At 43.9% G+C, this 24,936-nt stretch overlaps 1 long non-coding RNA gene across 3 annotated transcripts in view; it reads left to right on the top strand.

Annotated features, from left to right (window-relative positions):
* Positions 1-4,070: 4,070 nt before the first annotated feature.
* The window catches only part of LOC133050341 (uncharacterized), a 158,252-nt gene continuing 137,386 nt past the window's right edge, over positions 4,071-24,936 (top strand). The window contains exons 1-3 of one of the 3 annotated variants that reach the window (XR_009691600.1): positions 4,273-4,411; positions 5,710-5,758; positions 5,877-6,012. This is a non-coding gene — a long non-coding RNA (uncharacterized LOC133050341). Of the gene's footprint in view, positions 4,412-5,709; positions 5,759-5,876; positions 6,013-24,936 lie in introns of all 3 variants that reach the window. The other 2 variants (XR_009691598.1, XR_009691599.1) reach the window with 2 other exon arrangements.

Raw genomic sequence — 24,936 nt, 5'->3', positions numbered from 1 at the left:
ACAACAAGTCAAACTTCCAGGTGTGAGAAGACCTTTGTGAAAATAGGGCATCATTTGACTGGTCCAGGGTGGGACTAGTACGTGGTTAGACCTGGAGACCAGTGTTCCAGAAATTTCCAGAATCTTCTATTTGCTGCTCAGGGGCCGGGGATGACAATTTTCCTCCTGGAGGCCTCCATGACCTGGGTCTGTCCTGGACCTGGTGTCTCTGTGATCTGGAAGGAGCTGTGGGTAGGGAGGTGTAGGCAGAGGCTTTCATGACCCAGAAAAGGCAGCGCCCAGTTCCTGTGGGGGTGAGTGACGGATCCTGGATGGTGGAAGCCAGCTCCTGGGAGCCTCCGGCTCAGGAAGGGCTGGAAGGTGCCAAGAAACCTGCCAGGAAGGGGTCGCTGCATCGGCGGTGGGCATTCAGCGCATGCGCCAGAGGCCGCGCACGCATGCCACCTGTTTTCTGGGCGCTCTGCTGACGGGGGTCTGGTGTTAGGGCCGGAAGAAGCCATGCAAATGTGAGCTTCTGAGACGGCCACGTGGCCAGGGGCCAGTGCTCTGAGCCGTGTCCTCTCTCTTTCCCTCCAGCATCTTGGCTTCGCTGGAAGGGGTGGTGTCAAGCTAGTAGATTCTGTGCTGATCCCTTGACGGCGCGCCAGGTTTTTGAGTGAGCAGGTGTTGTTAGCTGCCGGAGCTAGTTGCTAAGGTTTGAATCCAAACCAGGAAAAGGGTGGGTGTGGAGGAGGGCAGAGGGGAGCGAGAGCACCTGTGCAGGGTGGAGGCGGGGTGTAGGAGGTGAGTCAGCCGGAAATGGCCTCCTCCTCCTTGCCTGTCCACCCGGCTGGCACTGGAACCCGGAGGCGAGGCAGCCCAGCAACCGTTCCTGGCTCTGCCAGCACCCTAGCTCGAAGGCTGGCTCTAGGCTACTGGGCGCTGAACATCTTCCCTGAGCTCAGGAGAACACAGGCCTGCCAGACTTTTAGGGTGTAAATAGAGCCTTCCCCAATCCCCTCCTTTTTTGCAGGCTTCTACTAACCTCAGATATGCAGATAACACCACCCTTATGGCAGAAAGTGAAGAGGAACTAAAAAGACTCTTGATGAAAGTGCAAGAGGAGAGTGAAAAAGTTGGCTTAAAGCTCAACATTCAGAAAACTAAGACTATGGCATCCGGTCCCATCATTTCATGGGAAATAGATGGGGAAACAGTGGAAACAGTATCAGACTTAATTTTGGGGGGCTCCAAAATCACTGCAGATGGTGACTGCAGCCATAAAATTAAAAGACACTTACTCCTTGGAAGGAAAGTTATGACTAACCTAGATAGCATATTAAAAAGCAGAGACATTACTTTGCTAACAAAGGTCCGTCTAGTCAAGGCTATGGTTTTTCCAGTGGTCATATATGGATGTGAGAGTTGGACTGTGAAGAAGGCTGAACGCCGAAGAATTGATGCTTTTGAACTGTGGTGTTGGAGAAGACTCTTGAGAGTCCCTTGAGCTGCAAGGAGATCCAACCAGTCCGTCCTAAAGTAGATCAGTCCTGGGTGTTCATTGGAAGGACTGATGCTGAAGCTGAAACTCCAGTACTTTGGCCACCTCATGCGAAGAGTTGACTCATTGGAAAAGACCCTGATGCTGGGAGGGATTGGGGGCGGGAGGAGAAGGGGACGACAGGGGATGAGATGGCTGGATGGCATCACTGACTCCATGGACATGAGTATGAGTAGGCTCCGGGAGTTGGTGATGGACAGGGAGGCCTGGCATGCTGCGATTCATGGGGTTGCAGAGTTGGACACGACTGAGCGACTGAACTGAACTGAACTGAACTGAACCAACATGACAGAGAAAGCCTGCAACCAAAGCTCGATCTACTCCCTTGCTTGGGCAGGTGCTCTCCTGAGTCCTTTCTTTAGCTCCAGGTTCTGTGCAGGGAGATGGTGACCCCATGAGCACAGGTTTCCTTCCTGACATCCTCTGTCTCCCTGGGGAGTCATCCCATTCACTGCAAGTCATTTAGCCCCATCCCCACTAGTGACAAAGTATTACTGGACCACCAGCAGGGCTAAATGTATTGTCATCGCGAGGCTGCCAAGTGGATTAATGGATGATTTCAAAACACACAAGACTAGGTGGCAAGAGGAACCCACTCCCATTTCTATAACCCTCTTTCCATAAGGGGGAACACTGGAGCAACCAAGTTTGGGCTTCCAGGCGATTGAGGGCCCCTCCCACTTCCAGGAGAGGTGGCCTTAGCTCTGCAACCATGAATCTCTGGGCCTTTGTTTCTTTACCTGTAAAATAGAGGCTGGTAGAAGGTGAAACGATGGATGACCACAATCTCTTCCATCTTTGAATTGCTCAGTTCTATTCTAGCAGGTGGGATTGGTAAGAGTTTGAAGGAGAGTTTCCTGGGTGGTGTGGGCAGCAGTTTGGCCTCCTTTCTGGCTGGATGATGGCTCTGAAGGCAGAGCAGATTGATCAAGACCACAAGAAATTAGAAATCTCCTCTACCTCTGGATCAATGGAAAAATTCATCCGAATCTCCCTAAAAGAACTAAGTTTTTCCTTTTCTTTTCACATGTCTTTCAGTTACAGGAAAAATAATTTGGGCAACTGACAGTAAAGTTTTTTGTTACTCCTATAATAAAGAACATTTATTAAGATCCTGTTTGACCTGGAAATACAGATGATATCAAATTATGGTTTTCTTTTATCAGAATACTTTCCCCTTCTAGTGATTCTGAGCTGGATCCTGCTGGTAAAGTGTTGAAGTCACAGGAAAACATGGTAAGGGTGGGGCTGGTACTGATGCTTTCAGATTCCAAGGCCTGACTGAGCAAACAATATTTGAGTTTTACATCAGTTGCCCCAGATACCTCATTCAACCCACAGCAACAAAATTTAGTAATTCCTCCAAAGAAAAGGTGAATATATTTTTTTTTTGCCTGATGCTCAGAGATACAAAATGAGCTTTTTTATTTCTTTTGATTGCTTTTGTAAGTCAAGGAATGTGTTTGAGATTTTCCACATAGTACGGCACTTCTCCTATAGTTTTTGATTTTTCTTTTTGAAATGGAGTAATTGGTTTTGCTTAGAGTGGTGACTGGTACAGTAACGGAACTGGCTAGTAGAGAAAACAGAGTTTTCAATATTAATAGTTTTAGTAGTAAACCGCTAACTAATCTATGGTACCTATTGTGCTATATCACTGGACTGTATCTTTGGCCTCTTAGCATCAAAATCACCTGGGATTTTTTAAAATAAAGACCACAGCCTATTCCAGACCTACTAACAAAGTTGTTGTTGTTTTTTTTAATGGTTTGGATTTGCTTTTTATTTTTTTCTAAATAAACATTTTAATACATTTTAAATAAGTTTTTCAGGTGCCGGGCTGTGTGCTGAAGAAACTGACTTACATGCCATTCTGCCCTGTCATAGCCCTTACGCTGTTCATCCTGATTCTGTTTTATTCGGCTCACTCTCCCCTCTCTAAATGGATTGTAAGCTTCTGGAGGCAACACGCCACCAGCTTCTCTAGAGTTCAGGATGTACAGCTGCTACTCACTTAGGAGGTTTAAATAAGAATCTGTAATTTGCAACCGAAGGTCTGGCACACTTGGGGATTCTGAGGGGTAGCTGGTGGTCCTAGGAAGGAGGATGTGGTGAGGGAAGGGGGATGGGGTCAGGCTTGATGCTTCCAGATGCACGTGCACGTTTCCCTCCCTTCTTGGAAAGCATCTGCTGTAGGGGTCCTTCCTCTCCCGGAAGTGTGGGTCCTGGGGTTCTGACACCAGAGAAGGGCCTTGTAGGATTCAGCTTGGGGAGTATGTGAGGCTGGAGGAAGGCGAAGGGAGAAATGATGACTCCAGGGCACTGCAGTCCTGTTGGCTGAAAATCTCAGAGTTCCCTGGGTGGAATCTGAGACTGGACCTGAATACAGAGGGCAAGGAGAGACCAAGAAAGAGGCAGACTGGTAGGCGGTGGGTTTGATAAACTTACCCAGAGGCTTACGTGGGGCAGCTGCAAGAGGAGTGATCCCAGCATCCACCATTGGGCAGAATCTCAAAAGCCCGCCTCCACTTGCCCACTGGCTCACCGGCCAGCGCAGTCGCGTCCGCTCCGTGACCTCCTCCACCGCGTCCCTGGCCCCGTGGCCAGCCTGTGCTGGCCTTGGCTCTGACCCGGGTGGTTGAAGGCGAGCTGGAGACCCCGAGGAGGTCCCGAGGAGAGGGCGGCAGGAGAAGGCGGAGGCGCGAGGACCCTCGGCTCCCGGAAGAAGGGACCCAGCGGCTGCTGAACGCAGTTTTGCGTTAGGGCCGGCACGTGATAGCCCGGCCTCGCCGCCCTTCCGGCGGCCGAGCCGTGTTCACAGCGAGGAGAGAGTGGCCGTCTCAGCGAGCGGGGTCAGCCCAGCGGGACCAGGTGAGGGGGCACCCACGTGGGGCCGTGCGGGACGGGAGAGGGGGCCAGCGCAGGGCGGGCGCAGACGCCTTGGGCGGACGGGGCGAGGGGGCAGGCAGGGGCGCCGGGTCTCCCGGAGGCCGTGGCCGTGGCCGGCTCGGGGGTACTGGATCGCTCAGCACCGTCGTGGACCCGGGTGCCGAGGGAGAGGAAGCAGGTGGGAGGACGGGGCGGCGGGGAAGCAACCCGGGCCACGGGCTTTCAGCCGGGGCGGAACCTGCCCCCGTGGTTTCTTCCGCCGCTGGTCTCCCTCTACAGAGTGCCCGGTACGAGTCGTAACCTTTCGCAGGAAGCTTATTTCAGTGGCTCAGGGCTTTTTTCAGAAAGCATGCACGTGCAGGAGTGAGCTACAGAGAGCCCGCCTTGGGGCCGGAGTGCGTGCCGGTGAAGGAGGCTGTGAAAGCTGCCTCCCGGCGGCTGGAGGGTGGATGGGTGGTCCAGGGTCGGCGAGTGGCTCCTGCAAGTTTGCTTTTCCACCTCCAGGTTTTCCATCACACCTCTAGTTCATAGTTGAAGCTCTGTAAATTGTATGAGACTATTTTATATTGTATATATATCTAAATCTGTATTATAAATAGTAATATAGATTTCCTAAACTTTCCTATTTTTAAATAGAAATGTTATATATAATATACTATATACTATATTATATAGTTATATAGTCATATAAGTACATATAATTTTATTATTATAAATATATTATGAGATTATATTATGTAATATTATGTAATTATCTAAAAGTATACATTATATATGTAATAATTATTATATTATGTGGCAATACTTACCATAATATGACTATGATAATCATATTGTGGGATTATATAATTAGCAGGTGCTATATTATACTATATACTATATAATTAATCATATATACACATATTTATATGATATATGATATAATTGATATATAGATATATTATTTAATGTATAATTATAGGTATTATTATAGATTACCTATTGCATATTATAATTATGTAATAGACGAATTGTGTTTCTCCAAGGCACTTAAAGTTCATGCTTTCCATGACTCTAAGAGACGCCAGAGGGCAGAAATATTATTCCTACTTACATTAATAGAAAAATGTAGCTTAGAGATTCCAGGAGACTTACTGGACGATTACAGCACATTATTGGTAGAAACAGGAACAAGAGCTAGTGTAGTGTGTGGTCCATGGCTGTTTGAGGCCATAGGAACACCACCTTAGACTCCTGCCGTGGTGGCCTCCTTCAAGCTGGGCTTGCTCTTCTGTTTTCAGAATGATATCCTTGTTGGTGTTTCTCAAAGATGAGGCCTGTTTCTGGGAGGTAAGAATGCCTGAAGTGAAGCTTGAAATTAACCAGGTATCAGATGCTCCAAGTGTGGTACAGTTGTGGAGACGCTGGCTGCTTTTGACATCTGTGTGCCTTCCCTCCTCCTCCTCAGTTCCTCTCCTTCTCCTGGGAGCCCTAGGCCTGTCTTCTCAGGTTCCCGCACCTTCCCACCGTCCTCTCGTTTAATCTCCTGCTCCTCTCCAGCGGCTGTGGCAGTGGCCATCCAGGAGACACCTTTCTTCTCAAAGGTCAGTTCTTGGTCCGCATTAAGTCATTAAAATTAACATATCCATTGGACCCCTCTAACCATCTGGGCACTGATGTTTCTATTAAAATTAAAATATATGTTAGAACAAAACTCGAATGGCCTGGGCAGTGATGTTTCTAAAATCAGTACCTGTGCTGCTGTAGGTTTATTCCCTGTTCTCCCTTCCCCGTTCCGTCTGGTTGATGTTAAGGTCAGGGACAGGAAGGCACTGATCACTAATTTTCTCCTAATATTTGTGCTCCCCTTCTTCTGTGGGGAGAAGGAAATGGCAACCCACTCCAGTATTTGTGCCTGGAAAATCCCATGGACTGAGGAGCCTGGTGGGCTACAGTCCACTGGGTCGCAAAGAGTTGGACACGACTGAGCAACTTCACTTCACCTCACTTCACTTCTTCTGTGATAACAGAACTCTCAATTTTTAGCTCAGCATCTAGCTGACTGGAATAAACACTACAGTTTTGCAACTTCCTTCACAGTTGGGTATGACTTGTGACTAAACTGTATGTAGCCCAGCGGGTGCAAGTGGAAATATTGTGTAGCCCATTTTGAGAACCTTTGTTCATCTTGCTGCTTGGAAGGGAGATGCTGTCATCTTGGACCATGAGATTAAGGCTCCACGTGGTAGGAACCACAAGATAGAGGGAACCTAGGTTCCTTTCACAGTGGAGCAAACTTCCCAATTTGGGTTGTTTATTTGAATTTGTGGAAGCCAGTGTTAACTTTTTTTCCATTTATTTCTTTGCTAATCGCTTCAAGATAACTTCTAATGAGTAAAGTGCAATCTAACAGCAGCTTGTAGGGATTGCTTCTGACCCAAGCCAATCACCCAGGACCCTGAAAAGAATGATCATTCACCGTTTCCAGATGATGATGCCTTCCAGGTTGATGATGATGTGTAGAACTGGGAGGGGATATGGATGTGTTTACATGGTTTATTCCCTGGTTGACCAGCGGGAGGAGCAACAAGTCAGTAACCCCCGGAAGTCCAACTTCTCTCTTCGCATCAGGTGGCCAAAGTATTGGAGTTTCAGCTTCAGCATCAGTCCTTCCAGTGAATATTCAGGACTGATTTCCTTTAGGATGGACTAGTGGGATCTCCTTGCAGTCCAAGGGACTCTCAAGAGTCTTCTCCAACACCACAGTTCAAAAGCATCAATTCTTTGGCGCTCAGCTTTTTTTGTGTATAATTACAGCTGATTCCCATTATTGTCTGGCAGAAACCAACACAACATTTTAAAAATTTAAAAAAAAAGCATTTACTCTTGAAATAAAAAGTCAGCTGGAGACAACTCTCTCCCGCTGCTAGAAGGTATGTGTAGTGTAATGTGAGCAAGGGAATGCTGTTTACTAGCTTTGTCAGACAGTGGAACCTAAGCAAGGGAAAGCCGATCCTATCATATTAACAGGTCTCCCCACACTGAAGGGAGAGGAGTTTTATGGGCTGTGAACACCATGGGGCAGGATCTGGGGGCCAACTTAGAATTCTGATTCTACAGTTAATGTGCAGTTAGGTCTCCATCTGTGGCTTTGAGGGCTCTTCAGGAGATCAAACCAGTCAATCCTAAATATTCATTGGAAGAACTGATGCTGAAGATGAAGCTCCAATACTTTGGCCACCTGATGCAAAGAGCTGACTCATTGGGAAAGACCCTGATGCTGGGAAAGATTGAAGGCAGGAGGAGAAGGGGACAACAGAGGATGAGATGGTTGGATGGCATCACCGATTCCATGGACATGAGTTTGAGCAAGCTCTGGGAGACAGTGAAGGACAGGGAAGCCTGGCGTGCTGCCGTCCATGGGGTCGCAAAGAGTTGGACACGACTGAGCAACTGAACAACAACAGGAGTTTAATGAGTTCCCACCATCTTGTTTGTAGGGTGCGATCTTGGAATGTGATTAAAACCCTAAACTTGAAAAAAAAACCCAAACCCGACCCCCTGCTAAACTTCCTCTCTGGCTTGGAGCCACCCACTTCCCGCTGTGTCCCCCTCTCACCCATTGCTATTGACTTTCCAGGTAAGCTGTTTAACGTGAGCTTTTGGATCCCAGTGAGCTTTCAGTGGTTTTGAAGGGCAATGAAAACAGCTTTGAAAAGATCCAGGCCCTTGCCTAAGACTGGAGTCTGTCCCAAACACTCCCATCTGGGAGTCCCTACTTTTATAGGTTGAGACGTCAGAAGAAGGAGAAAGGGTGAGGAGTGGAGGCTGGAAGAAACAAGAAGCAGCCCAGAACTCTGAGAAATGGTTCTGAGGTAGAAGGGTGAAATTCATTCTAGCAAGAGAAAAGAAAGCTCTGTTTTCCCCTGGATATAGGCCGCATGGAATTTTACACCATGAAGCTAAAGGGAACCCACTTTGCAGTGATATTTGCATTACTTTTGCTACGACTGTCATGTTTTCATGTCATTGGCAAGTGGAATACATATTCTTGGGTTGCCATTTCCTTCTCCAGAAAATCTTCCCAACCCAGGGATCAAACCCAGGTCTACTGCTTTGCAGGCAGATTCTTTACCTACTGAGCTATGAGAGAAGCCCTCTTACACAAGAAATTATTTGCATTTCCTCAGGGGTTTATTTCTTATTATAATTTGTTCATCTTTGTGAAGGCTTTTTATTTACTTTGATTGTGGATAATCTCTATTTCCTCCTTTAACTTTCCACTGTTAAATTGATTTGCATACATATTTCAGCCAGGAAAACATCTATGAGAACATTAATGTTATTTGCCAAATTGACTTATTTGTCCCTGAACCACAGTCTGGCCTGCTTTGAGGACATGCCTTACGTTTTTTTGTTCTGCCTTTGGATGGTCTGGCTGTTTCTGAAACATTCCCTAGGCTGGGTCCCTATCCCCACGTCATGAATCTAGAACTATTTGGATGGTGTCTCAGTTTTAGATTGTTTGGGTGTGAGCATGATATGTGATTTCCAGTCTGTCTTATGACCACTGTGTGTACTAAGTTGCTTGAATCGTGTTGGACTCTTTGTGACCCCATGACCTGTAGCCCGTCAGGCTTCTCTCTCCATGGGATTTTCCAGACAAGAATACTGGAGTGGGTTGCCATGCCCTCCTCCAGGGGATCTTCCCAACCCAGGGAAGATGCCCGTGTCTCTTACGCCTCCTGCGTTGGCAGGCGGGTTCTTTACCACTAGTGCCACCTGGGAAGCCCCTCATGACCACTCCAGGGGCTTAAATCAGACCTGTAGGAGAGAACAAAACCCTAACCCTGCCTGGAATTTTTACTTTGTTCCAGATCCTGACTTGATGTTACTGATGCTCTCCCAAAGGCCGTTTTAATGCTGCCTTTTAGACTATCACCTTGTTTTGGCTACTGCTTCCTTGCTTTTGAAAACATCTGGATCTCTCGAGAAATTGCTGGGGCCACAGGGTCTTCTCCTGAGCAGGGAGCAGAACTATGCACAAGTATGCTTGACCCCCATATCCTTAATCTCTAAGGTTAGTTGCTGTAAAAAAATTCTGAACCACAGGAGTAACATGAGTGTAACATGAGTAACATGAGTGTGTGTATGTATTAGACGCTTAGTTCTGCCAGACTCTTTGTGATCCCCTGGACTGTGGCCCCCCAGACTCCTCTGTCCTTGGGATTCTTCAGGCAAGAATACTGGATTGGGTTGCCATTCCCTTCTCCAGGGGATCTTCCCAACCCAGGGATCCAACCCAGGTCTCCTGCATTAACAATGTCATCAACAGGAAGTTGATGACAAATTTTTCCGTAGTCTGTCTATACATTTACCAGTGACTTAACTGTCATTAATAGGTGTGACTGTATAATTTTCTGTCCTAGTATTTTTCTTTAGATTCTATTCCAATTTATTTGTATCAACATTACCCTCACCTTGACATTCAATAATGACATTACGATCTTTCCTGATAGCCATGCAGTTCACATGATGTGATTTTATTGATAGGCTCTTTTGTTTTTATTACTTCTTTTATTTTACTGTGTGTTTATTGTGTTTTCTTTCCAATTAGGAAAGGGTTCTTGACCCTTAGAAATATAAGCCTTGAAAAAAAAAAAAAGAAAGAAATATAGGCCTTGAAATGGTCTTTTGGCCTCAAGCTGTAAGCTGAGAGTTAACCACTTAGTCTTAACTGGAGAAGGGTACTGTAGATTTAAAAATTTTATCCTTAACTAAATATCTGTTACTAAGCAGTTAAAGTACAATTAAAACATGAAAAACAAAACACTTTCAATCATTTAACATAACTGTTCTCATTACTTTATATTCCATATCCATAAAATATGCACATTTTATAATTATACCGTAATGCAATTTATAACCTGCTCTTTTCATGTCACATCAAACCACATACAAGAGGTTTTAAAGTCGTTATTTTAAGTGGATGAGTAATAGTGAAAAACCATTGCAGATAAAGTTGTGGTCCACATTCCTGTCTATATAATTTTAAAAATTCTGTTTTATTATTTCTTAGAATCAGGATCAAAAGGTGTTGTATTTCATGATACTTAAACATACTGTCATGTTGCTTTCCCAATATACAATGATGCCAGCAAAATATGAGTTTGTTAGTTTTTCTGCAATTTTGACAGTACTGAATGTCACGGTGAAAACATTTTCTGGCATTAGCTCACTAGATGTAGAAGGCTCACTGCTCAGTGTTTAAGCTTGACAACTGCAGCTAATGGCTAGTGAATTAAATAACCCAGGGTAAGCTCCGATGGTAAAGAAACTGTCTGCTATGCAGGAGACCGGGTTCAATCCATGGGTTGGAAAGTCCCCCTGGGGGAGGAAGCGGCAACCCACTCCAATATTCTTGCCTGGGAAATCTCATGGGCAGAGGAGCCTGGCGGACTACAGTCCATGGGGTTGCAAAGAACTGGACACGACTGAGCGACTAACACTTTTACTTTCACTCTTAAGAGAACCCAAGGTACTCTTTTATTCACTCTGAATAATCTGTCAGAAAAAGCAGACAGCTTTTCTTTGTGTGGTCTAGATTGGAAATGGTAATGCAATAAGAATTTAAGATGCTCTGAGAGAATATCCACTGTGCATCCATATATTGTTTTATTCATCTTGTCAGGCTGTGGGGGAGTTAAGGCCTCCAACTGAACACTAGAGGGCGCCCGTGGCTACGGAATAGCTCTGCTCTGCCTTCCCATTCAAGCTTCCTCGGCATTGTCTGGCTGTGGCTCCGAGGCAGGTGGCCTAATAAATGCTGCTTCATTTGCTCCCTGACGTGACAGCCTCAGACGATCAGAAATGCAAAGGGATGTTTACCCCTTGGAGACTTGTGTCTTTTCTGGCAATGCACTGTTTGGGTGCTTTCAAGAACAAAGATATTGAGAGTTTGCTGTGGAGTGTACAAAGATGCTGCAACAAAACCTCTGTGGAGGGATCTGGGCTGCAGACACAAAGAGGAAGGATGGCTCAAGTGCTTGGAAACTGAACCCAGACAGTGGCCCTCGGAGATCTTAATTGTTCCTTTGGGTTGAGATGGGGATGGGACTGGGAGGGGATCAGAGGAAGGTGAAGAGTCGTGGAAGGAAGAGACACGTGGGCTCCTGGGAGGGGATGGAAAATGAGGGAAAGAGAAATAGCCTCGAGCCCCTGGAGCCTGACTTGATCATCCTACAGGAAACGAGGAAACAGTGTGGCCCGTGATTGTTTTGCTCCCATCAAAATAATTAGCACAATAGTTGGTCCCGAGTCTGGGTAGCCTCTTTCTCTGGGGGGCTCAGAGGACTCCATCTCATTAGGGCAGCTGCGAGAGGATGACTCCTCAGTGAGCTGGAAATCCAGTCCCCCAAAGGGGAGGGCAGTGAGGCTGGACAGAAGTGGGGCCATGTTTCTGTCTTCCGTAGTAGCTGACCGTGATTGTGTGGGGTCTTCCTGGGGCTGCTGTCTCTAGGCTAGGGGGAGAAGCTCAAAGAATCACCTTCCTGCAAACCCACACCTTCTCCAGAGCTTTCCTCTTTCAGTGTTCTGCCTCCATTTCTCTTGGTTCTGTCTTCAAACAAACTCGGGTTTCTTTTGCATTAAAAACAAAACCCTTCAAAAATCACTCTTCCCCCTCAACCTGCCATACCTTGGAGTAAACTTCTTGTCTTTATCTTTCCAACATCTAGAAAGATGGATCTGTATAACAGAAACAGATTTGAAACAACCACCCTAGCTGTTGACGTACATTTTGATTTAGGCAAAAGGTGAACGATTGCTCAAAGTATTAAAAACAGTATTTGAAAACTATTTAGTTACACAGGAAAATTCTCCAAATAGAATTTAAATGAAGCAATCAGGAATAAATGTGCATTAAGGTATCATTCCAAATAAAACAATACAAACCTCCCTAAAGTATACATAAAAAAATGTCTGGAGGGAACTCTCTGAGGATGCTCTTAGTGTTTCTCTCTGGGGTGGGAGTATGGGAAATTAAAATTTTCTTCCTTATATGTCCTCAAAATTTAAAAAATTGGTATTAATTTTTAAATTATAAGAGGCCTTATTATTATCTGTCTTGTTTTTTTGCACTTCCTCCAACTGCCTCTTTTACCAACCCTTGCCTCTCACCTTTCATCTCCCAATCTCTCCTGAAGTTTTTTTTCTGGGATTACAAAGATCAGAGGTCATCTGCTTTTCTAAATTAATTAATTAAATTTTTTTTGCCTGCACTGGGCCTCTGTTGTGGCTCCTGGGCTTCTTTAGATGCAGCTCATGGATTTAGTTGCCCTGAGGCATGAGGGATCTAGTTCCTCGATCAGGGATTGAACCCAAGACCCCTGCATTAGAAGGTGGATTCTGTTTGGTTTTTTTTTTTTAATTGAAGAATAATTGCTTTACAGAATTTTGTTCTTTTCTGTCAAACCTCAACATGAATCAGCCATAGGTATACATATATCCCCTCCCTTTTGAAACTCCCTCCCATCTCCCTCCCCATCCCACCCCTCTAGGTTGATACAGAGCCTCTGTTTGAGTTTTCTGAGCCACACAGCAAATTATCGTTGGCTATCTATTTTAATTATAGTCATGTAAGTTTCCATGTTACTGTCTCCATACATCTCACCCTCTCCTCTCTCTCCATGTCAATAAGTCTGTTCTCTATGTCTGTTTCTCCATTGCTGCCCTGCAAATAAATTCTTCAGTACTATTTTCTAGATTTTGTATATATGCATTAGTATGTGATATTTATCTTTCTCTTTCTGACTAATTTCACTCTGAATAATAGGTTCTAGGTTCACCCACCTCATTAGAACTGACTCAAATGTGTTCCTTTTTATGGCAGAGTAATATTCCATTGTGTATATGTACCACAACTTCTTTATCCGTTCATCTGTCGATGGACATCTAGGTTGCTTCTATGCTCTAGCTATTGTAAATAGTGCTACAGTGAACAACAGGATACATGTGTCTTTTTCAGTTTTTATTTCCTCAGGGCATATGCCGAGAAATGGGATTGCTGGGTCATGTCGTTGTTTTATTCCTAGTTTTTTAAGGACTCTCTACTATAGTGGCTGTATCAGTTTACTTTCCCACCAACAGTGCAAGAGGGTGGAAGGTGGAAGCTTAACCACAGGACCACCAGGATGGTCCTTCACCTGTTGATTTCATTTAGTACTTTTTCCATCAACTTCAGCCTACTCCAATGGAGGTATTTCTACCTTCTCGCTGTCTTCTTGACATTTCTGCCTGGGTGCCTACCAGGATCTCAATCTCAAAGTGTCCAAAACAGAATAAATATTCTTTACTTATAGGCCCCAGTCCCTCCTCACCCTCTTCCCTCAAGCAACATCAAGTAACATGTTTTAAGTTATTTGATCCCCTAGACTTGAACTTGAAATAGTGCTGACTCCTTCCTCTTCCTGGTTCCTTTCCCCCATCCATTCAGTGGCTGAGTCCTCCAAATTGTACTTCCATAATATCTCAAATCCTCTTTTTTTTTTTTTTTGGAGTTCTCATTACACCTTGTCTAGTTCAGAAGCTCCCTGTCTGATACCCAGGGCATTTTGATGGTATCCTAACCATTTGCTTTGTGTCTAGTATCTGCTCTGCACCAATGAACCGGTCCACTGACAGAGGACCACAGCCCAGCTCTGAGTAGGTCTGGCCTCTACACACAAGTCTCCATGAAATCTGGCTCCTTGCCAAGTAGTGAAAAGAAATTGGGAGTGAATTATGGACAGTGATAAACCCTCTTAGATTGTTGGAAATATCTAGAGTGAGGAATCCTAGGGAGAGGTTAGACTTCTCTAAACATACGGAGATGAGCATCATCAGGATGATGATATAATGTTGGGAGAGTTATCCTCATGTGCACCCACAGGCTGGCAAAGCCCCAGTTGCAGCTGTGGCCTTTCCCCAGTAGACTGTAAGCTCTGTGAGCACAGGGCTGGGTCTGTCTTTTTTTTTTTTTTTTAGATTCTGTGTTGTTTATTACTGTCCAAATACATGAAGTTCTGATGAAATAAAATCATATGGTACAGATAAAAACAGGCCATGAGAGCCCAGAGTTGTTTTAGGGCCAAATGGCAGACCACTCAACAGTTCACATTTTAGGAATTCAGAATGCTTAAAAATTGATAAGGTGGTTTCTGAAAAAGAAAGAGAAGGAAAAAAGGAAGAAAAAATGACAAAAAGGAGGAAGGGAGGGAGCAGACAGAAACGATTGAGGAAATGTTAGCTCACGAGAAAGCCTGACTTAGAAAGAAGTGACAAATGCATAAAAAAATGCATAAACTTTGTGCAGATTAATGCAATAGTAAACAGCAGAATACATAGGCCTCTTAATACTTCTGTAATGGCATACATATAATGTCTCTGCCTCCCCTCACCCCCATCGTCCCTTTAGAGAAATGTGTATTTTTATCTAGAATGATCTTTAATTAGCATCTGCATATTTTCCAAAAGTGCTAGAGACATTATATGGGTCTGTCTTTTAATTGTAAGCCTGGTGACTGACTCTTCACAGGCACTTGATTAACATTTTAGCAGTGAATGAAAGAATCAATACAAAAGTTTGATCTACATACAAGAAAATACAGTCACCTTTATTTTAGAGTCTATATTTCTATTATCATAACCCAAGACCACATCGATGCTTGTGGAGGCCCCACTGTGGTTGTGACTGACCCTCATCTTGCTGTCTTCAGGTGGGCCTCAAGTTGGGATGTACTTCTGAATCACTGGTGATGTTTAAAAAGCACACCGAGGACTTCCCTGGTGGTCCAGTGGCTAAGACTCCACACTTCCAATGCAGGGGGCAGAGGTTCCATCCCTGGTCAGGGAACTAGATCCCACATGCCGTGTGGCATGGCCAAAAAATTAAAATTCAAAACCAACCTAGAAGCATACGGATATCTGGGCCTATTGGACCAGAGTCTCCTGAGTCAGGGGTTCGGGTCCAGACTTGTGTACTCCGTTGGGTTCCTCTGATTAAACCTCTGTGGTGGCCTGAAGTACCTCTGTTTTTCATAGGCGTTGCTGCTGTATCCTATTTCCTTCTTCCTTCTTACATTTATGTAGTTATATTTTGAGACTCCACCTAAACTTTGTCAGTTTTGGCTCATTGCTTTTGCTTTTTGATCCTGGTCCTGTCATTCACTCTATTAGCTGTTTTCTGCCAGATTTGTGTCACCCACAAATGAGAAAAGCTTACCTTCTTTCTCTTCATGCAGGTTGATGGAAAACGTGTTGAACATAAAAGGGTTAGGGTTGAAGTGGGTTCATCAGTTCACACCCAGGACTAAAATAAGCTTAATAATTTTTTTTTTAGAGTGATTCAACTTTTTAATTTGGCTGCACTGGACAGCGTGCAGGGATCTTAGTTCCCTGACTAGGGATCGAACCTGCGTCCCCTGCATTGAGAACTCAGAGTCTTAACCACTGGACTGGCAGGGAGAACCCTAACAAAATTTTTTTTTTGGAATGGTTTTTTTTTTCTTTCGCAAATGCACTTTGGAGGGAAATAACGCCAGGACACAATGAGGAGTTTGATTTGCATTCCCAACTGTGTGACCTTGGATGAATCACTTACTCTTTCTGGGTTTAACTTTATGAGGAAAACACAGGGAGAAGAGATTGGTGTTCTGAGCTATCCTGAGTCCTCTCCTTCTCCTCTGGACCTGCCTCCCATTCCATTCATTCCTTCTAGGACCTCAGCCTGCGTGACCCCTGCTATCCCCAGGCCTGGCCTCTCAGGGAATAATTTCTTTGCTTTCAAGCCGTGTGTGGACAGATCACCTGTTGCATTAGGCCAGCCTGGATAAGGTAGACATTTTTCAAAAGGGCTTTCTAATGGATAAAAACATATGATACTAAGGAAATAGAGAAGCTGTATGGACAGAGCGAACAGGAATAGTCACTCATCAGGAACATGTTGGGGTTCTATGATGTGTCCCTCTTTGTTCCAGGTCCTGGGAATGTGGTTGTGAAACAAAGAACTTGTGCTGACGAAGCTCACATCCTATAGTGGGGGAGAGAGATAAGAAACACAGTTAGATACATGCAGTGGGGAAACGCTTTGGAGAAAAGTCAAGTCTGGTAAAGGGGATGGGAAGTAGGTGGGTGATGACTGTCTTATGTGGGGTGTTGCAGGAAGGCCTCTCTAATAAGCAGAGATCTGCAGGGCGTGAAGGAGAAAGCTTGCCTAGGAGGTCTAGGAACACCAGGAGCCATGGGAACCAGAGATGCTCTCAGTGAGGGAGGAGATGGAAGGGCCAGCAGAAGGGCCAGAGTGCCAGGCCCTCACAGGACCTGGGACAGGCTTTGCGTTTTACTCTCAGTGACATGAGAAGCCCTGGGAGAGTTTTTGGATAGAGAGATAACACGATCTGACTCAAGTTTTTTTTTTTTTTTCTGACTCAAGTTTTTAAAGGATCATTCCGATCACTATGCAGTGAATAGATTCTATTGGGGCGAGTGTGGAGGGAGACCAGTTGGTCCCAGGGTCGGAGCTGGTGAAAGTGTTGGGAATGTCAGGGAACTTGGAACATCAACCAGCCAGAGGTGCTGGTGAGTTGGCCATAGGATGTGTGTGTGTGTGTGTGTGTGTATGTGTGAGAGAGAGAGACAGACAGACAGACAGACTCAGGGGTCAAGGGAGAGACTACAACAAGATTTTTCAGTTGAGCAGCTGCAGTGACAAGGTCACCACTTGTTGGGATGGGGTGGTGAACTTGAACTTGATTTTGCACATATTAAGTCTTTGGCCATGTCAGCTTTGAGATGACTTTTCAACATCTGAAGAAGTCAGGGGTTGGTTTGGAAAACAGAAACCATTATGGCTACATCAAGGACAATGAGTGCCTCAAGAAGCGCTTCAATACTAAACTTCCTTTTCTTCATATCCCCGCGGCGTAAAATCTGTATCTTCAGCCCGTCTCATTCATTTTGCATAAATAATCCATATTTGCTGCTTCCTAAGAGTGGTTTTTGCCTTTGGAGAAGCCTGACTCCCTTCAGTTGTGATTTTCATGAACGAGTCTCCATCGTGAGTACTCCCGGCATAGTCTGGGCCAGTCTGATGGCTGAGAGAGGTTTCTGGGCTTTCTCTTAATTCAAAACTGGAGTCTTTGCCTGCCTGCTAAATTCTTGCTTCCTCCCAGAGGGTTACCACTGTCAATACCTAATTTGCAGAGATGACTAAGAGACTGTGGCCCTGACTATCTTTCCAGAAGTAACTACTTCCCCAGGCTCTCTGGTGACTCTGGAAAGTGTCCCCCTCAATCTCTTTACCCCCAACCACTGTCCACAAGAATCGGAAAACTGCAGGTTTCCAGTAGAAAACTACTTTAAATAGAGACAAAGTCTCAGTAAGAGAAGATTCATCCCATTAATACTCCTTTCTATAAACTAGAAGATGGGTTATCATTAAGATATTAATAGTAGTATCCCAAGATTCTGAGTTTTGAGGGTCATATAACACAACCATTTAAGAAAAAAGAGAAAGAGAATGAAAAAAAAAAAAAAAGGAGGAAACAATCCTTTTTACCTTGATTTTAAGGACCATTCGAGAGTTTGATTTAGAAGATTGTTATTTTAGGTGACACCTGAGACATCCATCCGCTAAACCATTTCTCTGTCTCAGGTTACATTGGGACTCCGAATTTTATCCCCCATCCCTTTTCAGTTTCCATGCTGTTCTTTTCTGTGAAGGTGCTAATGAGCAGTTAATGGCTTGAGGATGGACTTGCCAGCAAAAAAGAGAATAAAGGCAGGAAGCCAACACAGCAGAGAATTTCAAAACCTGTCAATAGCAAATTAACCATGTACTCTGTCGACCCTCAGATTAAACAGGTTAGAGGAGAACTGCCCTGTCTCTGGCTCCCATGAAGATCCCCACCTCGCCCTCCCCCATTTCCTCTCTGGGGTTTTTGCAATAGCTGTTGGCAGTGTCCTTAAACACCTCCAGAGAAGACAGCCTGGTATTCTTTAGTAGTTGGTGATAAGGGCAAAGAGACTTCTGGTAGTCCTAGGGATGTATTTCTTCATCTGGATGGGTTTGGTTCACGGTTAGAGCCTATACTTGAGAAACTGAGAGCCAGGTAGAGGATCACCTGGGCTAACTCTAGACATTGGTTTAACATTTGTGGACTCCCAAACCATACGCATTACTTGCGCCAGTTTGAGAGTGAGCGTATGAGGTTCGTTCACCTTGTGACCGAGCAGGGTCAGGGTGTGTGAGCAACAAAAGAAACAGAGTATTTGTTCATATTCTTGACCTTTGCAGAATGCCGTGACCTTTCCTCCCCCAATTCTCCAGAGTTCCCCTATTTTCATGCCCTCCCTCCCTCCAGACTCATTATTGCAGTTATTTTTGCTATTAAGCACACACTCTCCTCCCCGGCAAGGCTTGGAGCTGGGGATCCACGCAGTGATCTGACGGAACGGCTTCTGTCCTGCGTGGATGTGACTCACACCAGAGTTTCTATTCTTGGCGCCTGCCAGTCAGCCTGTCCATTACTTGTGATCTGTCTGTCCTTCCTAAGCCTGTTAGCTCATCTGTCTCTGCCAGGCTGACTCTGGGTTTTCTTCCTTCATCTGAGATCCTGGGACTGTCTGCAGCCTCACCTTCTCACGGGCTCCGTGTCCAGTATGCGGCCACGTGCAGCTGCCATTAACATGCCATTTCCACTCTCCTGGATCACGGATAAAAATGTCAAGTGAGTCAGAACCTGACATGGCCATCTGCAGTGTATTGACATTTGCCATTACCACAAGTGTATGGCCTTTGAAGGCAGGAATCAGGCCCTATCCTCCTAGCAGTCCCAGCTACACCCATTTGAACTTAACTTTCAGCACATGCAGTGATAAACACTCCCATTAACGGTAATCACTAGCTGTACCATCCACAGGGGCGGCTTAGGTAGCACTCAAAGAGCTGACCTGGGTGGGGGTAGGGGACCGTTAGGGTGAGGGGATCTGAGCCCACGCGCCAGATCTGCAGTCCAGTGGACTCTGTTCTCTGGGTTTTTGAAGTCTTCAGGCACATACCAGTGGCATCTTGTCACCAGATTGGGTGGAGAAGGGAGTGCTGACCCAGGGCTAGCTCTGCTGTGTCATTTGGAATACAGATTCTTTTTGATTCAAGTTATTGGGTGCTCTGTCCACTGTGATGAAATTGACCCTTCAGCACACACACCATCCAGAGATTTCTACAATACTAGTTATCTTATTTCCTTGGCTGAATTATTAAATATTGTATTATCTTCCAATTTTGTGGTTTTACTTCTCTTTTCTAGGAGTTATCCTGGTTGCTTAAAATTTTAATTTTTGTATATTATTAATTCACTGTTCTCTTCATTTATTGGCTTGATTTTCTTGAGAGGAAATTTTTTTTTCTTTGAAAATGGAACTTATTGTGTGTGTGTGTGTGTGTAACTCTGGACTATAGACATGGGTAGAACACAGTCTTACAGGTTTTCATGTATTTTGTCTTGGGTGTGGGTTATTCTTTTTTTCTGTAGAGGCTTGAGTGATCCTTCAAAAGTCCATGCTGCAGTTGCTGTTTCTCTAGAGAATTGAAATTTCACTTTGAACTTCCCTAGCTTGATTTCTGCACTTTTAATAGCCTCTATGATGGACTGTGATTCTTCTGCCATTTTTGACCGGAGAAGGAATGAGACGTAGATGTAAGTGACATAAACACAAGGGACAAAGTGATAATTGGTATTGTACTAGTACCAGTGGCTGAGGCAGTGATCCAGTCTCTGTCGCTGAGGACATGGACAAACCAGTGTTGTCACAGAGCATGCGCTGGGGAAGAAACCAGACAAGTTCTGTGATCAAGGGTCTGTTTATTCAAAGCCCTAGAACCTGGAACTCCTGGGTTGGGAATCTGGAAACAGGAAAAGAGAGTTTTAGAATTAGCAGTTGTACATATCATTTCTCAAAACAATTTCCTGGCAAAGACAGTAACAGATGCAAGAAGAGGGTGAAAAATCAGCCTTTGTGAACCTTGAACCATTTATTTAACTGTGATGGATTGTGCCAGGCACTGAATTGCATGCTGAACTTGCATTAATAATAGTAATTATGATTATCTTAATAATTAGGGAGAATAATATTTCTCAAGAATCCTCCCATCAACTAAGTCAGCTCAGAGAGAGGAAGTAAAAAAAGCTTTTCAAGGTCACACATCTTGCAAGGGGAAGGGATAGAATGCCATCCTATCTGATCTCCAAGTCTGAGCAGCAAACTATTGCTCTAAATGTTAGAGATGCAGACAGGGATCAATGGTGCCTGCCCTTAAGGGTGTTATAATAGAACGGGAAGGAGGTGGGATTCATGAAAGCAAATTAGAAAAGTAGTGTGATGGTTGCCATGGTAGAAGCACGCACAGGAGTCAAGGTAGCAAGGGGCTGGGTCTTGAAAGATTAGTTGGCCAGGAACTTCTTTCAGACCAATTTTCTACACTTTTCTTTGGCTTCTGAGTTACCAGCAATCCTGGATTCATCTGTATTCCCATATTCACTGCAGTATTATTCATACTAGCCTTCAAGATGTGGAAACAGCTTTAGTGTTTGCCTAAAATGGACAGATGAATGGATAAAGAAGATGTGATAGAAATATACGGAATATTATTCAGTCACAAAAAATGAAATTGTGCCATGTGCAGCAACATGAGTAAACCTGGAGGGCATCATGCTAAGTGAAATAAGCCAAAGAAAGGCAAATACTGCATGCTATCACTTATATGTGAAATCTAAAAAAAAAAGTCAAGACCCACAGAAATAATATAACGGTGTTGCCATTGTGGGAGAAACAGGGAGAGAATGGTGAAAGGGTACAAACTGATTTATGAGATGAATAAGGTCTGTACAACTTAAGTGTATTACATGATGATCATAGTTGATCATAAACTTGCCCTAAAATAGACCTGTATTGTATAATTGAAATTTGTTGAGAGATCAGAACTTGGGTTCTCACCAAAAAAAAAGGTAAATTTGTGAGGTGATGTGTTGATTAACTCTATAGGGGGAATCTTTCATAATTTCTATATATATTGAGTTATTATGTTGTACACTTTAAATATATTAGTTATTTGTCAATAATTTTAATATAGGTGAAAAAAGTTAATATTGTTGGGAAAAAAAGAACCTGAGGATGAATTGGGACTCATTATGTTGGGACACTGAGTAGAAAAGTGGTTTCAGGCAATGGATTGTCTGAAAGGTAAGGGAGATGTTATGGGTGGGAAAGAGTACTTCTCCAAAATGTTGGAGCAGGTTTTGCATGTTGACTTGTGTACTAGGCTATGTGAGCTCTTTATTACAAACTCCAAAGTGTATAGTGACTCCAACACAGCAGTTCATTTCTGCCTCTCTGTGATCCTAAAGAGGTGTTTTTGGTCAGCGGAGTTTTCCTCCAGGCAGTAACGAGGAGGCCGGGGCTCCTCCATCAGAGCTCAGCTAACTCTAACATGTAGCTCCCAAGGTCTCTGTGCTAGGTGCGTCAAGTCAGCAGACGGGAGAGAGAGGGGAGGAGAAGGGACTCTAGCTTTAATGACCTCAGTACGGCCAGTCCTTCTCATGCTTCACGTTACTGGAGGTTGGGCACTCAACTGCACACCCCGTGAAGGAGCCAGAAGTGTAGTTTTGGCTGAAGAGACTGGAGTGTGTTGGAATAACAAGTGGAGAATCTCATTCTAAGGCTTTTCCTGAACCGCGTGTTTCCATCCTTTGGTTTGGCAGTCCAGCTAGTCTTGTTCCGGGTCCAGCATTCTCAGGTACCGGGTACCGTCTTCCGATAGCATCTTCCATACGTGGGATTGTGGAGGCTCTTGGGCGCCATGTTTTCTTCTGCTCCTCAGCCCCTCAACCCAACCCTTCGCCCCAGTGTCCTCAGGGGGGACTGGATAAGGGAAGACCTGTGGTGTTATCTAGCAAGGTGGTTTTCTTCTGGCTGTAGGACATCAACCAACCACAGGAGAGCAGAGCGGTAATGCTAAGGTGGGCAACCAGGCATAAGCAATGCTTGAAGAGATGCTAACTCTGAGAGTTATTAAAAACATTTTCAGTGAGTCTTGACTGATGTTGAAAATGGCCTTAGGTTCTGGAAAAAAGTTATTTTTGCATTTACTGGGTGCCTTTTTTTTAATTAGAGAAGTAATATATGGATAACAGTTTAATGCTGCTGCCTGCAGTGTTAATTTGTTATAACACTATTTCCCTCGGAAACATTTTTCTAAAATAGACGTGTGTGTTTATGTAAAACAGTCAGTTACAGAAAACAGTATATCATATACATTATCTATATAAAAAAATTCCATTTTCTGAGTGTTATTGAACCATGGAAGTAACAGTATATGCTTTAAAGAAACACACAAACAAAAAAACCCACTAGAACTTTGAATCCACCTTACATAAAATTACAAGAAATTATGGGTACCAGTTAATTTATGGAAGACTTGATAGGATACATCTTGTTGAGAGAAGTCCTCTGAAAATTTCAGTGCAGGTTGCTCTACTGTGTGGCTCAGTGAGGTGAACTAGAGAAGGTTGTAACCTCTTACATTTTGTTAACCACAGGGTACAGGGGACAAAGACCCCTGTTAGTTACTAACCTGGGGGGCAAAGATCCTGTTTGAATTTAAAACTTCCTGTGTTTCGTTTCTTGTCATCATGTTATTCTTCCTTTTTTCATACTTGTGGATGTACAAGGAGAAGACGCAGTAGGCTTTCTAAGTCTTTCTGTTTTTTCACTGTATACTTTTAATTCCTGGGAAATTAACATTTTAACTGGAAAGTTGCTAACCAAAAGTGTTGAAAAAATGTGTTTATTGTAGAAAACTGTAGTCGTTTACATAAGCCATAAATTGTATAGGATATTGAATTTGCTTACGTAAGCTATATATGACCTTGCCAGCCCTATGTTAATTAACTCACCGTGACTCTTGTAAGTGAATGTGCCAACTGAGTTAATTGACTTTCCACTAGATATACTGTGTCTATTCTCTTGTTAATCGGAAAGCAACTGTTTGTAAACTATTTTTTCCCCTTTAGGCCTGTTTGAAATAATGGATACTTGATGCAAATTCATAGTACAGAATTTCATTCTTCCATAGTATGCTTTCTTTACACACATTAGCTATTCTGTGTAAACTTAGCATTAATTTACCACGCTGCAAATATTTTCAGCTAATGACTGCTCTATCACTCTATCCTGAGTTGACTACATTTTGCAATGTGTTGTTTATTATGGTCTCTCTTTCTGCCAATTACTTTGTATTCTGGTGAATCATCTTGACCCATAACAGTTGTCAAAAGTGTATTAGTGATGGTGCTGGCCTGCCGTGAACCAAATGAAAACATCATGGTGGATATTGAAGTTTGAATTCCATGGTATCTGGAGTTTTTTCAAGCACATCATTGCAGAAACAGGGGGTAAAATTTAGTAAGCACTTAGGAACTGGTGGGTATCCTTTTACATTAAGAATAAAACGATAGAGACTTCCCTGGTGGTCCAGTGCCTAAGTCTGTGCTTCCAGTTCAGGGGGCCTGGAGTTTGATCCCTGGTCAGGGATCCCACATACCACAACTAAAGATCCCATGTGCTGCAACCACGACCCAGTGCAGTCAAATAAATAAATTAATTAAAAGATCTACTCTCTCTCTAAAAAAAGAATAAAAGCATAGGAACGATTGCAACCTGGGAATGACTTGCAAACTGGAAGTGAAGGTGGTTAGAAATTGTTTGAGCTGGAAAAGGCCTGTTTGACTTCAGAGGATGTGAAGGGAACAATCTGTAATTGGCAGTGGAAGATTCTGGGGTCACATGTTTACCTAGGTGATACCACAACAACCCTGTGAACTTTGAGGGAGTCAGTATTCCGTGGAACGTATTCTCCCCACTGTCTCTGCTGAGTGAAAGGGGCGTTTGTTATTGCTCTTGGTAGAAAAACTAGCCATATGAAATGAAAAAGACAAATCTCTATCCTCTTCGCCAGTTCCATTCTGTAGGGGTAACTACTGTTAGCCATTTCAGAATTTTTTTCTACATATACCTGCATATAGATGAGGAAAAGCAGAGGCAAACTTCAGACCATACCAGGTTGCAAGAACATGGTTAATATATATTTTTTCTGTAGTAGAAATGAATCCTATTTTTAAGTTTCTTCCTCTTTCTTATTGAAGTATAATTGATTTACAGTGCTGTGTTAGTTTCTGGTGTACAACGAAGTGATTCAGTTATATATATATATATATACATTTTCAAATTCTTTTCCATTATAGGTTATTACAAGATATTGAAATTAGTTCTCTGTGCTATACAATAGAACCTCATTGTTTATCTACTTTGTATATAGAAGTGTGTATCCGTTAATCCCAAGCTCTTAGTTTATCTCCGCCCATGGCATCCGGTCCCATCACTTCATGGCAAATAGATGGGGAAACAGTGGAAACAGTGGCTGACTTTATTTTTTT

The sequence above is a fragment of the Dama dama genome, chromosome 32, assembly GCF_033118175.1.
Source record: "Dama dama isolate Ldn47 chromosome 32, ASM3311817v1, whole genome shotgun sequence".
NCBI classification, from domain to species: domain Eukaryota; kingdom Metazoa; phylum Chordata; class Mammalia; order Artiodactyla; family Cervidae; genus Dama; species Dama dama.
The sequence above is the reverse complement of the archived record's forward strand: the minus strand, read 5'-3'. Positions and strand labels throughout refer to the sequence as shown.